Source organism: Camellia sinensis, chromosome 8 (assembly GCF_055761805.1).
Source record: "Camellia sinensis isolate YWXY chromosome 8, ASM5576180v1, whole genome shotgun sequence".
NCBI classification, from domain to species: Eukaryota; Viridiplantae; Streptophyta; class Magnoliopsida; order Ericales; family Theaceae; genus Camellia; species Camellia sinensis.
In genome coordinates this window covers 118755535-118771073 of record NC_138968.1, presented here as the reverse complement: position 1 = coordinate 118771073, position 15539 = coordinate 118755535, and the positions used below count along the sequence as shown (strand labels likewise).

General features: G+C 36.4%; 1 pseudogene across 1 annotated transcript; it reads right to left on the bottom strand.

Moving 5' to 3' along the window:
• Positions 1 to 1159: 1159 nt before the first annotated feature.
• On the bottom strand, positions 1160 to 15166 carry LOC114322252 (protein SUPPRESSOR OF K(+) TRANSPORT GROWTH DEFECT 1-like; annotated as a pseudogene). The gene is made up of 8 exons (XR_014338091.1): positions 14648 to 15166; positions 13522 to 13627; positions 12215 to 12413; positions 7038 to 7106; positions 6890 to 6964; positions 6255 to 6353; positions 5989 to 6146; positions 1160 to 1571 (listed from the first exon to the last, which is right to left on the bottom strand). The product of XR_014338091.1 is annotated as a protein SUPPRESSOR OF K(+) TRANSPORT GROWTH DEFECT 1-like (transcript).
• Between the last annotated feature and the right edge of the window lie 373 nt (positions 15167 to 15539).

The following is a 15539-nucleotide window of genomic DNA, read 5'->3' as shown; positions in this document are numbered from 1 at the left end:
TATACTAGTAAAAATTAATATTGTGTTGACACCCCATTTTGACCAGCTCTAAGACTTGATTCACATGTCATATATTAAAAGCTAGATCTTTAGTTGCATTTCATAACTGAATTGCATTAGGATCTTGGATATAGGATCATGCATATTTTTACTAACTTTGTTTTGTATCTATTTGCAGGATGTCAGTAAATATGTAAGTTTTCATGTTTTATCATCCAGCTTGTGCGTGTTTTTCTACTATGTTTAGCATTCTACCATGTGGCTAGTTGCTTATTTGATATAACTCCATGCATACCAGTGGATGAAAGTTGTGTTATTTAGGTTGGAATAAAATTGATTTTTCATGATTGTACTATTCAAAATATTTTGAAGTAATGAAATCAAATTATTCCAAAATGGATGGCACAGTCTATATTTGTTTGCTTCACATAGTAAATTTTGAGATTTATTATTAATAATTGGAATATGAACACATAAAGTAAATAAAATTCATATCATGACTTAGTAGAGGCCGATCTTTTGATCGGGTAAGCGGGAATGCTCAATTAATGACCTCCCTTCATATCTAAGGTTCCGAGTCATGTATCCTTGGTTACGATGAATAGTGGCCTTGGCACGAGTCATGAGTTTCTTAATTTTCACAAAACATTAGGTGGTGACTCTGAGATTGGATAACACAGTCCATTTCTGGCAAAGATCTTTTTAGTAAAATAAATTTCTATAAAAGTTGTCAAATCTGGACTCTCATCTACATTTCACATTTCATTCGCAAGACTAGATCGGAGAAATCGAGAGTTCGAACTGTTAATGCGCGCAGGTACCCCCGGGCGGTGTTACATATTGTAATCCATACTTTATTTTTAAAAATTTTGTTAGTATATATATGTGCGCCCCCTATATGAAAATTATGGATTCGTTTAATTCTACAAAGATCCTAATAAAATACTTCCTTTCTAACTATAGTATATCTTCCTTTGTAATTTCTCAATTCTCCTATAATGGCTTAATCTCCTATATCATTATGAAATTCAACCTTGATTTCCTTCATATAAATCCATCCATCCAAACAGAGCCTTATCCTTTAGATATTTATGCTACCAAATATAGTTACCAACAATAAATAGCAACTATATAAATGCTCTCTATCAATATAATGAGGTACTTATAAGAGTAAACAATCACTTTATTATACCAATTTGGCTTATAAAAATATTATTTGAAGACATGTCAAATTCAAAGGCTAACAATGTCTATGAAAATAAAATACAACCTTCAATGTACAACATCCATTTGGTTCTCTACCTAAAACAAGCAAAATTAAAACATCAACTGAAAGTATTTTCCCAGGAATTTATGCAACCTTCTCAATTTAAGTCGGAGGGTGGTTAATATGACAAATACAAATTTTAATGCCTCCACTGAGAAGCAATTGTGCAAAAAATCCATCAACCCTCATCTCCAAACTCCTTTGTAAATCTCTCGTCCACCTCCAAGTCCGCTTTGCTTACAGTTGGCTTCTGTTTCAACAACACTTTGTCAAAATTACTTCTTGTGATAAGCGGTGGGAGAATCTGCTACATAGTCAATTACAAGTGGAGCAATAACTAACTTTCTGATTAACAAAAAAGGAGAGAGTTTGGCTGAGTATTAAAATACTATCCAGTTAGTGATCATCTGTTTGTGGTAAGTGACAAAATATATCAGACAAAGAGGTGTGTCGATATTACTAGAAGTAAGGTTGAGAATTTTCGACACGACACGATAACATAACTCAAACCATATACAAAATTAGCGAGATAGGTTTGGGCATTTTTCGACATGAACACGAATATGACGCCACCCAATAACATGAATATTAAACAAGTTAGATGCCGTAGGGATTAAGGCTTTGTGATTAGTCAAAGAAGGGACTGGGAGATGTGGCGTGTGCTGCCATGGTGGGATTGACATTGACTGTTACTATTGCTGTAGTAGCTATTGGTTTTCACTATACTCCCTAAGACCATTAATTTTGGTGACTAACCGTGCGAGCTTAATGTGACTCTGTCAAGATCTTTCATGGGGCAGACTTCCCCTTCGTCATAGTTTTGGTTGAGTGGCTATGGTAGTCACGACTATGAGGATGTGAGATGCCTAGTGGGCGCTCTGTTTTTATCCGTGATTGAGACTGGGAGCACGTGGGGGCGATTATCATTGTTGATTGGTCTTAATAGTTGTTTTAGCTTGTTTACCCTTGTCTAAGTAGGTATTCCATTTAGGTGCTTTCTTGTTTTTTGTGGTTTCATCTTTATATACTTGCCCATATATCTTTCCAAAGTTTCCATCTATTATCTTTGATGATAGAGGCAACTTGGGAAAATAAAAGATATATGGGCAAATGAGTTCAAAATTTACCCATGTATCCTCCTTGAGTTCCCATCTTTCTCTTTGATAGTCTGTGTAACTAGGGGATGTAGATACTTGGGCGTTATTTTGTGTAAGAACTTGCGGAATGTGAAAGGGTTGTTATAGTTGTTTTAGGGTGTTTTATCTTTGTACCCCGCTTTGGTGGGGTTTGTTATTGTTTGGTGTTTTGTGCATCAGTCCCTTCCTTCTTGGAGGGTGGCATTAGATTTGGTGTATTACCTGGGGTATACCTGTTTGCACCCATTTTCGTAAATTTCCTATCGATAGGTGGACCAATTGAGTGATGATACGTGGCAATGGAGTCAAAGTGAAAGCCTTCCATTGATCAAAGGGACATGTGGCGTGAAGAAGGTGATCATGTGCATGAAGTCATAGAAGTAACCTTGGAGTAGTTACCAACCAGTTTGTGGCTTAGTGGGTTAGTTTGTAGAAAAAGGAAAGTGCAAGGTGGGAGTTTCTCTCTCTGTTGATGAAAGGTCCAAAAGAGTGAGAGGTGCGTGGTAACTTAAAGAGGAAGCAGCTCGACAGACAGAAGTGAAGGCTTAATGTGATTAGAAGGCCTAGAAGCCAAGAAGCAGTTGTAGCAGTTACACAACAGCAGTTGTAGATTAAGGAGATCATGGAGGCGTGGGAAAGAAGTATAAAGGCCAGAAATTTGCAGAGAGAAGGACATGATCAACAAAACAAAGAACCAGTCTAGACTTAGCATAATCTAAGAGTAGCTTTCTTAGTTTAGGAGTAGTTTCTATCTGTAATTTGTATCCTCGTAAACATTGGAACTTTAGTAGTTTCATCTTGGAATTACTTGTTGTTTGTTTTGTTTACTTTGTAACTTCCAGCTATTCCAAAGAAGTCCTCATCCTTTTGAGACATTTGAACCAATTCCATAATTGCCTGATTGTTCTTGTTTGATTGATTAGTTAAAATTATTGTTTAATTCCTATTGATTAGGAATAAGCACAATTTTTACTAATAATTTTTGGCATGCTTAGTGGGACGTATCTAATTTGGAGTTATGGCGATGAAGAAGCAAATTACTGCTTATGGAATCATGCCTTCAAGTGGCATGTCTATGTCTTATGCGCCCATGGATGCAAACCGCCAATGGAATGTTAGTATTCCCATGGGTATAAATTATCAATGGAATGTCTCATCTTCCATGTCTAAAGATTGCCAATTTTATGGTAATGATTTTAACACCTATTGCCAACATAATGGCATGATTAAATACATGGGAAGAATGATTCAACATTGTAAAGATGAAATTTATTAGCGCGGGAATGAAAGATTTCAGATAATTCCATAAGGAGAGAAATTAATTCTTTTTTATCGGCAAAGATTTCAGATAATTTTATCATCTCCATATTATTTGATGCAAAGAGATTTAAATTATTTTGATGAAAAAATTCATCAACTTGAAGGTCAAATTTACCAAATTGATGAAGAAATTCCATATTGGGAGCATAATTTAGAAGGCTTAATGGCCAAGAAAAAAATTAAGGTATGAAAATCACATGGCTTGGGAGGCTAATACCCATATTCCCAAGGAGCCAATTATTTGTGAAAAGCTAAGGTATGTGACTCGAAGGGTTGGTACAACAAGTCATGAAGGATTTTCATAGGCCAACAATGGCTAAAATAGAAAAATAGTCTCTTCTCTCAAAAGATGTTAAAAACCCATTACAAAATAATGGTGAAAATACACTGGGAGGGAGGGAGGGAGGGGGGGTGGCATGAATTTTTACTAAACATGACAATGAGTGACAAGCCATTAATGGCTGAAAAAGAAAAACAGACAGTTTTGACAAAAAATTATGAAAATCTATCACAAAATGATGGTGAAAATTTACTTGGGGGGCATGATTTTAAGCCAAACGTGGCTGAAAATCATGATCAACCCGCATTTGTTGAATTTGAATTTTTGGCATTGTTTGTTTTGCCAAAAGTTGTAATTTTCTATAACTATTTGATATTATGGTTTTTGTTATCCAACGACCACCATGGGTTTGTGGTTCACATCAAAAATTGATTTTGATAAATTGGTTAACAAAAATAATATCTTATTCTTGTAAGTTTGATGGAATAAAAAATGGCCATATAAAACAACCCAGGCCAACCAATAATGGCCAATGACCAATTATTTATGTGTTGAATGAAGGCCAATTTAATGGCCAGTTGTTTAATGTTGACGCATCGACAGAAGGCTAGTATAAGGGCTAATGGCCAATTGATTATACTTTGCATGAATCGACAGAAGAAAGAAAAAAAAAAAAAGGTATATTTTTTCTGATTAATTATGGTTAGGTTGCTGCCAATTTAATTTTGTATACAACTCTTCAAGAATTCTAGTCTTTTCATTCTTAAAGAGTTAGGGGGGGGGGATTGTTTGCACCAATTTTCGTAAATTTCCTATCGATAGGTGGACTAATTGAGTGATGACACGTGGCAATGGAGTCAAAAGTGAAAGTTTCCATTGATCAGAGGGATAGGTGGCATGAAGACGGTGATTGTGTGCATGAAGTGGTAGAAGTAACCTTAGAGTAGTTACCAACTAGTTTGTGGCTAAGTGGGCTGGTTTGTAGATAGAGGAAAGTGCAAGGTGGGAGTTTCTTTCTCTATCGATGGAAGGTCCAAAAGACTGGGAGGCATGTGGCAACTTAAAGAGGAAGCAGCTCGACAGATAGAAGTGAAGGTTTAATTTGATTGGAAGGCCCAGAAGCCAAAAAGCAGTTACAACAATTACACAACAGCAGTTGCAGATTGAGAAGATCATGGGGACGTGGGAAAAAAGAAGTATAAAGGCTAGAAATTTGCAGAGAGAAGGACGCGATCAATAACACAAAGAACTAGTCTAGACTTAGCATAATCTAGGAGTAGCTTTCTTAGTTTAGGAGTAATTTTTATTTGTAATTCGTATCCTTGTAAACATTGGAACTTTAGTAGTTTCATCTTGGAATTACTTCTTGTTTGCTTTGTAACTTCCAATCATTCCAAAGAAATCTTCATTCTTTTGAGGCATTTGATTCAATTCCATAATTACCTGATTGTTCTTGTTTGATTGATTAGTTAAAATAGTTGTTTAATTCCCATCGATTGGGAATAAATATAATTTTTACTATCAATACCCCTTGTAAATGTGCATAATTCTTTGTATTTATTTTATGACTTAATCACCCTAAAAAAAAAAAAAGAATAATAATAATAATTTGATATAGATAATTCATTTAATAAAAAATTAGTTATGCATTTTAATTTTATTTCCATTAAAGGATGTCATGACATTTTTGAACCCTAATGTAATTCCCTCTAACTGAATAAAATTAAGTAAAAAAGAAGATGAGTATTACCATCTTGATGCCTTAATGTTTTTCTTCTCTTTATTCTCATTGGCTGCACCATCATGTCAATTCTACATCATGTAAAAAACTTCCAAATACCAGAAAATAATTAAATCTATGTTCTTAGTACCTTAAAAAACTACAGATTGTAAGACAAAATAACATTTTTTTTCTTGCACAATGAAATGATAGCGAGTTTGGAATAATGATCAAATGCAACCTAAGTTTTGAAACCAATCCATACCTTCAAAGCTAGTTCCTATGCTGCAAGCTCCTGCATGTTAATCTGAACAGCACCCGGCACATGGCACCTACACATGGCACCAACACATCATCCGAAGTATTTTTGAAGATCTCGGCATCTTGAGTTTTACGAACAGTTTCAAACAGCACTTCATTTACCTATCATATGACAAACAATGGTGAGACAGCTACATGTTTGCAGTCACATAACAGAAAAGTAAATAGGAAGAACATTTGAGTTACGAATGATGTAAGCTTCACACTTACACAAATGGAAATATCTGAACCTGAGAAGCCTTCTGTTTTACGTGTGAATTGCTCAAAATCGCTTTCAGTTAAATCGTGAGGAGTATCCCCTAAATGTACATGATAGCCATTGTTATCAAACTGTGAATCGAATCATGAATTGTTTTGCAAAATAGTAAATCGTGAATCGTATCAGATTGTGAATCATAAGACTCATTTTTTTTTAGCATAATATGGACATCTATTTACGTATATACATATAAAATATATATATATATATAGTGTGGAAAATGAAATAAATATTAATATAACTAAACGATATATATATATGTATATATACAAATAAATCACATATATCAATATAATTAATTGGTCTCTTTTTATTTTTATTTTGCAAAGATGATGCCATTTCATGCATTATGCAAACAAAACTGAATCACTACAAATTGTAGTGATTGCAATAAATCATAGTGAATCGCAATTGAATCGTAAAGTTCACTAAACTTAAGAATCAATACCATGAATCGAATCATTTTTGTTGAAACTGGTATTGCATCGTGAATCGTAATATTCTAATCACCATAGTGTACCCATAGAGGCCAAAATGGAGGCATTTCCTTGATTATCAGAGACATTTATTAAACTGACAGTAGCTCCTTGAACATGTGCTGCCTTGCCTTCAAATCTGGGAGAGGAATGTAAATATGTTTGTCAAATCGCCACCTGATAGCCTGTGATTCACTTTGCATCAGCCTCTGTTGAAAAAAGCAACACTACCGATACTAGGTTTGGATAATTTCTCACCTGATCCAAGACATATGGAGTATTTGTGGCTGCAAGAACAAGAACTTTCTCATCATTCTGCCCTACACCCTGACATGCAAATAATGAAACTCCGCTCAAATTAAGAAGTAAAGAAAAAAAAAAAAAAGGGACTACAGAGTCACCTTTATATGAAAATACTCATGAGAGAGAGAGAGAGAGAGAGAGAGAGAGAGAGAGTATGAACAGAAATTATGGACTGATGAATTCCAAAAGTAAATTCGATATCCTAAACCATATAACAAAGGAAAATTTAGTACACATTACATTAAATGCTTCAATAAGACAGCTTTCTGGATCTGAGAATGGAAAGTTTGGTAGCCGGTCAATTGTATGGGAAAATTGACTTTCAAGACAGTCCACAAGGCTGACTTAGAAGATTGTATTCAAACCAAGGTTTTAGCTTTCCATAAATTAACTTGACAAGGCTCTGCTTGGCTACCAAAAACACACAGGACAGGAGGAAGCTCTGCCTCAAGCTGGGGAGAAATCACCAGCTTCCAGTAGTGAATATAATGACAAATTTTTGAATGACATCGTAACTTTGAAAATCCTTTATAGTCTTTCGAAAATAAGGGTCACCCTAAGAAGCGTGGACACGGACACGACATGAACACATGAATCATGCAAATTTTCAAAAAATGCAAAAATTCAAAGCATATAATTTTATATATTTATTATATGTCATATTTTTACAAATTTAATCTTTATTTTATGTCAACTAACAAATATTTAATTTTGACAAATTTATCAACCTTAGGTATACTATTTAGTAAAAAAATTTAAAATTTTTAAAAAAATGGGCCTTAGCATGTTGAATTTTAAAGCCAGTTACACAATTTTTAAAGCCTCAGGAGTTTTAGGCCAATCTTGCTTTCGAGTGAGTCTAAAATGGCTTTATAAAACTATAATAGACTATTAACCAAACGGTCATACAGATGAATTCATCTGGAACACCCCCCTACGGAAATTCAGGAAGTATGATTTTTACAATTGAATTTAAAACATTAGTTTTGATGGACTGTACAGACCTAAATAAAGCTGAAAGGTTTATGTAGCCAACCCCAAATAATTGGATTTCAGGTTTCGATGAGTTGAAAAGAAACATCATAGGGTACCCAGCTTAGTTAATAAACTTTGTCATGGTTGCATCACGGAATTGGCTTATAGCTTCCATTAAGATTGACTGACACAAAAGCTAGCCTTCCTGGGCATTTCTTTTTAGTTTTAATTTTAAACATTACAGATTTGCTGCTTCCACACCAAGAGGACAAACTGTCGACACAGTTTAATATAAAAAACCACCAAGTCTATCAACAAAGGAATGGCTTAAGGAATAAACTTCACTTGGTTTAGAGGCAAACTTAGCAGCCCTATACATAAGCATCTGACATTTTTAAAATTCCAAGTACTTTAACAATTATTATGAATACAAAAAAAATTAAAAATAAAATAAAATAAATAAATAAACTAATAATAAATAAAAATTGAGTTGGCAAAAGCGTCTCTAAGGTGAATCTGATGCCTCAACTTGGAAAAGGGAGAATCAGATCAACGAAAATCAATAAAATTTTCAGTAGAACCAAGAATGGTGAAAAAATTGGCTGACATGCACACCTCCTACATTATGCACACTCCCTAAATTATCTAGCCATTATTGCTAAGAGATGTGGACCTGGGAACAATGTGTCAATAATGTTTTGACTTCAGCTACTGAGACTGTAGAAATTTAATGTATAAAGAGAAATAGAGAATTGTATTATTGATTGATATAATGTTTTATATATTACAATGATTCATGATTCCTATATATAGAAGGTGAGTGTGTAGTAGGTAAGGAGTAGGTGAAGTGGAGGTGGTAGTGGTGTAGTGGGTTAGGTTTAGTGGAGTAGGTTTAAATGGGTGAAGTAGGTGATAGGTTTTAACAGTCCCCCGCAAACTCAAGGGGGATAGGAACTAGCCAACTTGAGTTTGGAGAGAGTAACAAAACAAGAAAATAGACGAATACATAAAAGAAAAGAGGATAGGAGACACTGTATGGTCGTGTCAGACCGATGGTGAAGACACTGGATGTTGGTGTCATAACGTTGTAGAGGACACTGTATGGGGGTGTCATAACCATGTAGAGGACACTGTATGGTGGTGTCATAATGGTGTAGAGGACACTGGATGGCGGTGTCAGACCGATGTAGAAGACAGTTTATGGGGTCATGTCGGACCGTTGTAGCAGACAGTTTACGGGGTCATGTCGGACCGTTGTAGCAGACACTGTGTGGTCGTGTCAGACCGTTGTAGAAGACAGTTTATGGGGTCATGTCGGACCGTTGTAGCAGGACAGTTTACGGGGTCTTGCTGGACCCTTGTAGAAACTAACCGAAATCAATGTCGGGACAGTTTACAGAGTCTTGTCGGACCCATGAAGGAGCTAATCGGAATAAATGTCGGGACAGTTTACAGAGTCTTGTCGGACCCTTGAAGGAGCTAACCGGAATCAATGTCGGGACAGTTTACAGAGTCTTGTCGGACCCATGAAGGAGCTAACCGGAATCAATGTCGGGACAGTTTACAGAGTCTTGTCAGACCCTTAAAAAATACACTGTATGATGGTGTATATAGGCTGCCCAAATATATATATATATATGGATATATATAGTGAGCCCTCAAAAGTCGCGCCCTCAAAAGGCGCGCCCACTTCATCAAAAGGCGTGCCCGACAGAAAGCGTCAAGCCATCAAAAGGTGAGCCGGAGACGCGGCGAGGCACGTGAGCGACAGAGTGGCGTGTCGGCCGCGTCGTCAGTGTCGATATAAACCAATGCGGAGGTTGTGCTTGAGGCAGAAGCGAAGAAAAAAAACCTGGGAAAAAACTTCTGAAAAACTCTTCATTTTCTAAGAGAGATATTCGTTTTTCTGAGAGATTGCCTCTAAGAGCTGCAAATCTTGAAACACTCCCCTTCCGAACATTATCAGTCTGAAATTGCTATTTCACTGAAACACTCAGCAACCCAAAAAACATGGCCTCTTCTTCCCGTTCAGCTACCCAGAACATGGCCTCCTCGTTCCGTGGTCTGCTCACGCTCTTTCCAGAACTGAACGAGTCCACAAGAGAAATAACTGGTGCGGTGGCCAGTGAACCTCAACCAAACACCTCTGGTTTTGCTCCGTTGAACTTTCCGATGCGATCGGTGGAGCAAAAAATGGCGGTGCAAACTGATATTGAGGCCAATCAGTATACTCTGAAGTCATGTGTGGAAACCATGACTGCGGTCACAAACTTGTCGCACCGGCTGCAGAGCAGGACAAATGAGGTGCAACAGTTAAACTCCCAGCTGGCTCTGCTCCAACGCATGTATAAGGATGCGCGAGCAGAGATAAGTGTGCTAAAGACAGAAAACAAGGAGCTGAAGCGGAAGGCCACCGTGATGTTCCGATTTGAAGGGACACCATATGCTGCAGTGGAGGAGTATGGGGGAGTGAACGTGCTCGGTGGACAAGGAAACACAGAGGCCGCACCGTCAAGGACTGCCCAGGATGGAGGCAAAAAGAAGAGACCGGCGGCAGAGTAGAGAAGAAAAATCCCACTGTGGGTGCGGTTGTTTTGTTTTTTGTTTGTTTGTTTGTTTGTTTTTTTTTTTTTGATGTAAAATGGTGATCGGGGTGAGTCCCGATATGAATAAAGCAAGTGTGTTTGGCAAACTCGAATGGTAGGTGTGGTAATGCAGAAAAATCAATTGGAATGAATTTTTTTTTTTGTGAAAATAATAATAATAATAATAATAATAATAATAATAATAATAATAATAATAATAATAATAATAATAATAATAATATTGGTATCATGGAGTGGGCGGTGGTACAAAAATATTGTGTAGAAAAAGAGGGAGATGGTGGAAAATTATTGTTTAGACAGAGAGAAGGCATGTGAGGTGTAAAGTGGAGGACAAAATAAAAGAAAAAAAAGGTGGGAAATGTGATGATTTCTGTCCCTTCGCACAAAAACAGTACCACTAAAAGATGTTGTGGCTGCAAAGCCTGAAAAACTCAATGCATCAGTGGTTGATGGCGGAGACAATTGGAGTGTGGGACAGAGACAGCTTCTGTGCTTGGGGAGAGTCATGCTGAAACACAGCAAGATTCTGTTTATGGACGAAGCAACGGCTTCTGTCGACTCCCAGACCGATGCTGTCATTCAGAAAATCATTCGCGAGGACTTTGTGTCGTGTACAATAATCAGCATAGCTCACAGAATACCCACAGTTATGGACTGTGACAAAGTGATGGTTATGGATGCTGGATGGGCAAGGGAATATGAAGCCCCATCTCAGTTGCTAGAGAGGCCTTCGTTATTAGCCCAGCAATACTCAGATTACTATGCATTTAGAGGCCATGAGGTGTACCAAACACCATTCAAGGAGGGGAAGAAAAGAGGGTCTGAGAAGCTTGATCAGAAGCAGGTTGTCCATAGGAAGTCCATTGATGCATTTGGACAGAGGACTTCACAGTATAGAGGTGTCACAAGGCATAGATGGACCGGTAGATATGAAGCCCATCTATGGGACAACAGTTGTAAGAAAGTTGGAAGAGGCAGGAAAGTGAAGGTATGTGTACAAAATTCCAGCGGGCAGCGAAGGCAGGGTTGCCGGCCGGCTGCCCGCCGGTGAGAAAACAAAATACGGGCTTAAATCTTATGGCTCTGATACCATGTAGAAATTTAATGTATAAAGAGAAATAGAGAATTGTATTATTGATTGATATAATGTTTTATATATTACAATGATTCATGATTCCTATATATAGAAGGTGAGTGTGTAGTAGGTAAGGAGTAGGTGAAGTGGAGGTGGTAGTGGTGTAGTGGGTTAGGTTTAGTGGAGTAGGTGAGGTGGCAGTGGTGTAGTGGGTTAGGTTTAGTGGAGTAGGTTTAAATGGGTAAAGTAGGTGATAGGTTTTAACAGAGACCCTAAAAATATTTTGCTAACATAAAAACTCATTCAATTATTCTGAAGGAATCTAAACAGCTTGCAAGAAGAAACTTGAAGGACGTGCACAATAAGAAAAAAAAAAAAAAAAATTGTACAAAAACTATATCATCCATGTCTGAGCATACGAGTAAATGGAAATGAATAAAATACATTGTTTACCACTTCTTCCAAGAAGAAAATACCTGCATCTGTACAAGAAGCTTAGTTTTAATACGCCGACAGGCTTCACTCTCACTGCCTTCACCTTGTTGACTGTATAAAGAATCAATTTCATAAACGAAAATGATGGAAGGAGCACTTTCACAGGCCATTTGGAACAAATTTGAAACTAGCTTTTCACTTTCACCCTTCCATTTGGAAACCAGGTCTGAAGAAGAAATGCTGCATAAAGATAGCATCTGACACTTGTCAATCAGGATGGCTAAGTCCATCCCCGTGAATAAATTTAAAAATCAAATACATTTGAATCCATGAGCAATCTCTATATTAGAAAGAAAAAAGTGTAATCCAGGACAAATTGGTTAAACAGAGCATACGAAGATAATCCATATCTAGCATTGATACGTGAACCATTGGAATTGGAAGCATATACAAGACCGCAAAGTAAATATCTATTTAATTTGCTTAATAATAAACACAATAATGGTCTAGAAACACCTAATAGTGTATGTTCAAATTGTTGTGGATTTATACCATATCCCACCAACGCAAACGGAAGCACACCATGCACACATCAAAGAGAAAAATAATCACACGCATTTACGTGATTTGGCCTAAATTACCTACATCCACGGGGTAGAGAGCTTTCACTATGAATAAATAGAGAATACATGTGAGATGGACAAAACACTCCAAACCTATACCACTATCCGAATCCCATACTTAAGGATAGTTGAGCCCTTGCTCACCTCGGTTCTTTACGGTATTTTTTCTCTCACCCCTTACATCTCTGTTTTTTCCACCTCTCGATCTCTCTCAGAGAACCCTATAGTCTGCATGATTATTTATAATAGTCTATCCATGGGAATTCTACTTCCATACAATTAAGTAACCAAATCCTAAGTATATTAGGTTTCCTAGTAGATTTTGGACTCTACTATTTTAACCCAAATACATGTATAAACCAACCTAATAACTGTATGAAACCTACCTTTATCACACGGGTAGACTAATCCTAACACAAAATGATCTTGTGTGCACAAAAAACAAAACATTACAAGAAATTAAACAGGCTCACGTATGCCAATAATCTACTTTGATATGCTACAAGAAAAATCATAAAATTACATGTGGTCATGGACACACCGTGTGTATCATGTCTCAATAAAAATACAAAAGTGTGGGGGCACAATAACTCTCCAAAATGAAGAAACAGAAACAAGGCTATTGTTCCTAAATTTCTATGTTGATCCATTCACTGTATGGGATTTCATCCTTGCATATATGCATGGGACACACATTCATGGTGTAATGTGTATGATATAGATACCTGAAGAAAGTTGAGTCAGCTTCTGTCGCAACAGCTTTAGCTAAATGTGATTTTCCAGTTCCAGGTGGACCATATAATAGAAAAGCTCTCCATGGCCTCCTCTTCCCTAAGCAAGAAAGATCAAGAAGATAAATTAATTTATGAAGATAATATTCATGATTAATTAAGTAGAATGAAATTCTATAACGGTCCAGCCTCAAAAGAAACAGAAGTGGAATATAGCATGAAATGAAAGTGAAATTAGACCTCTTCAGTATCCCCGTTACATTTGTTCAATGTTATATAGGTAATAAAAATTGTTTGAAACTGGCATAAAACAACGAACACAAATTATTCTCCTTCACACAACCATAAGAGAAAAACAAGCATTGCAAACAAGCTTACATACACTATATGGTATACGTAATTACAAAGAAGTTTGACATGTAAAAATTATTGACCTGAAAAGTCTTGAACTTCAGTAAAGTATTGAATTACCAAATGAGACAATATGTTTTCTTTCTCCGTTGAAAAGACTCCTTCAATCAATGCATAATTCACAGAAAAGGCAACACTGACATCAAGCCAAAAATGGTCCTTTACTGAAGAAGATAATCAAGGATATGCAAAATGCTGAATTCGGTGTAGTAACAATATATATAAGCCCACTTTCTAAACCCAATGATGTGTAAGAGAGATGATTGGCTAATGATTAGAGAATATATGAGAGAGAAAGTTACCCTAGATATTCTGATTAATTGCCACATCTCTGGATTTGAAAACTTAGTCTAATTTTTGGGCTTGAATAGCAATAGCCTATGTTTAGTTGTTATTTACATAGATTTCACTAAAAGCAAGGGCCAGTTTCCATTATCTAAGTGCAACTACATACTTTACCAAAAACCAAATGGCTTTTTCCCAAACCAAATGGCTTTTTCCCAATTAACTTGCATTTTTTACTGGAGGAAGTATTCCATAATCACAAACTTCAAAATTTAAATTAAAAAAAAAATTAAAAATTAAATGCTGCATCAACACATCATAGCTGTATGCTAAATTATCCACAAATCATATTATGTAACCAAAAGTGTGACTATAATGCTTATATTTATTTGTCTTCACTGTCAATAAACTTTGTGTTTCGAACATAGAAAGAAAACCAGAGAGAAGCAAAAATCATTCAGGAACTAATCAGTGAAAAACTGTGGGAATTTGACAGGCAATATAGCAGCCTCTTGTAATGCCTGCTTGGCACTCTCTAGCCCTGCAACATCATTCCACTTCACATTTGACTTTTCTCTAACTATAGCAGAATCAAGTCCGGCCCTGAGCTTCGCTTGTTCTGCTTCTTCCCCATCTCCCCCTTCCCCATTCTTTGGCTTCATCTTTGGACGTGTGGCAGTTGCAGCATCCCCATTTGAGGCAGGCCTATTACCTCCTTCATCAAGAACAGCTTGAATCTCTTCAGCCTCCTCAAGTACCCGGTAAATTTCTGAGTGATTGCTTCTTTAATCTTTGGGTTCTTCTCATACTTCAAATGGGTTCTGAAATATTCCAAGGCATTCATGTAAAGGGAAAAAGATTTCACATAATTCCCCGCATTATCTTCCTCAACTGCTTGCTTCACATACACTATAGCTTGCTCCTTAAAATTGCTATAAATGTTTCAATACCAACTAGTGCATAGAAATGAAATTTTCAACTTATCCAAATACAATAACACCTCAAAACCCTCTTCAATTCATTCAAAATTGATCACAACCCAGTTCTCAATTACTCACACTTCGTTGATATTGATGATACCCCAAATACCACAAACACTTTAAAGATAATCTTTGTGTTTTTGTTGTTAAAATTACAACGATAACTCCTTCAGTTCAATCAAAATTAATTCACGAACATAGACAGCCTTCAATTTATTCAAAAATGTGAGAAACCCAATTCTCTAAAACTCCAAAAACAATCCGAAACTTTGAAATATAAAATGAAAACATAAATCAAGGATGAAAGTAGAAGAGATACTTGGGCCAATGACAGAT